The sequence below is a fragment of the Orycteropus afer genome, unplaced genomic scaffold (genome assembly GCF_000298275.1).
Source record: "Orycteropus afer afer isolate SDZICR_OR568_19922 unplaced genomic scaffold, OryAfe1.0 scaffold00210, whole genome shotgun sequence".
NCBI classification, from domain to species: Eukaryota; Metazoa; Chordata; class Mammalia; order Tubulidentata; family Orycteropodidae; genus Orycteropus; species Orycteropus afer.
The window spans coordinates 2,694,071-2,696,086 of record NW_006921797.1 but is presented as its reverse complement, the minus strand read 5'-3'; positions in this window follow the sequence as shown (position 1 = coordinate 2,696,086).

Below are 2,016 nucleotides of genomic sequence, written 5' to 3'. Positions count from 1 at the left end.
AGAAACCTCCATTGAGTTTCTGAGGTGGTAAATCTTTATGGAAGTAGATTACCCCATCTTCCTTCCATGGAGTGGCTGGTAGGTTTGAACTACTAGCCTTCTGGTTAGCAGTCAAATGCCTTAGGCACTATACCAACAGGGCTCCTTCCATTAATCATACAGGTTAGTAGATAATCACACTACTCCACTCACAACTATTCTACAGTAAGTGCCTATGTAATTGATGAGTAGATTGCCCAAATCAACCTTCAAGCTTTTCTGTATATATTCTTGTTGTTGTTGCTGTTGCTGTTGTTATGTGCCATCACATTGGACCCGACTCATAGCAACCCCTACTTGGGTTTCTGAGGTGGTATCACTACAGAAGTAGATTGCCCAACCTTCATTCCAAGGAGTGGCTGGTGGATTTGAATCACCAGCCTTCTGGTTAACAGTCAAATGTCTTAGTCACTATTCTACCAGAGCTCCCATATATATTGTTAGTTACTATCAAGTTGGCTCCAACTCATGGAGACATCAAGCATAATAGGACAGACCATTGTCTAAGTCCTGCCCATTTTCATGATCATTGGTATGTTGGAGTTCAGTGCTGCATTCATCATGTTAGTCCATCACACTAAGGATTTCCCTTGTTGTCATTGGCCCTCTAGTTTACCCATGATGTTCTTCTCCAGTGATTAGTCCCTCCTTATGACGCACCCAAAGTTAACAAGTTGAAGTCTCAGAAAATATTCTATGATACATACAGTTTTCATTGGTTAATTTTCCATAGTATATTGTCAGGCCTTTCTTCTTAGTCTGTCTAAGATTGGAGGATTCACTGAAGCATCTCTACCATGGTGACCCTACTGGTATTTGGAACACTAGTGGCATAGCTTCCAGCATCACAGCAACACACAAACCACCACAGTATAACAAACTGACAGGTTGTAGTTCTGTACTTAGTAAATGGGAATTATAATTTCTGCATATCTCCTCAAAGACTAACAATTTCACTGTTTAGATGATTATTTCAATAGTCCCATACCTTTCACTAAAGCAATTCTTTTCCACAAATGTCCCAAATGACTGATCATCCAATTACAGATCTTACAGCAATTTGTAATACACAAACACACACGTGCACACATGCACACAGCCTTTCCCTCATAGCCTGTCTAGTGAGTGAATCTCAAGTGTTTTTCCAGGCTCTTTCAACCTGCAGATACAATACCTAGAACAGTGACTGGCCATGATCCCACTTACTACCTAATACACATCAGGAATAAAATGCAGATAGCCTTTAATCAGAAGAATTGATAGTAGTTTAAACAAACCACATCCATAGCTTGGGAATTTAGAGGAATGATGTTCTGTTTGCTGAAATGTTATAAGATCAAGAAAACAGTTAACAACAAATCCTTATCATGTTTAGACACTGAGCTTATATTAATCCTCACAAAAATCTTAGGAGATAGGTATTGCCATTGTCCCTATTTTTGAGATAGCTAAATTGAAGTCACATAACTTGCCAAGGCCAGCCACTAGTAAGTGCTAAAGCCCAGATAGAAACCTGCTGTATAAGAAGACATAGTTAGATAAACTAGAACCCAAGTTTTTAGAGTGCTGTTGTTGTTGTTAGGTGCCATTAAGTCGTTTCCGAATCTAGCCACCCCATGCAAAGTAGAACGAAACACTGCCTGATCCTGCACCAGCTCCATGATCCCTGCTATACTTGAGCCTATCATCAAGCCACTGTGTCAATCCATCTCGTTGAAGGTCTTCCCCTCTTTCGTCGACCCTCCACCTTACCAAGCATGACATCTTTCTCCAGGGAATGGTCCCTTCTGACAACATGACCAAAGTAGGTGAGATGAAGTTTGGCCATTCTCATTTCCAAGGAGCATTTCGGGCGCACTTCCTCCAGGACAGATCTGTTAGTTCTTTTAGCAGTCCATGGTACTTTCAGCATTCTTTGCCAGCACCACAACTCAAAAGTATCAACTCTTCTTCAGTCTTCCTTATTCATGTCCAGCA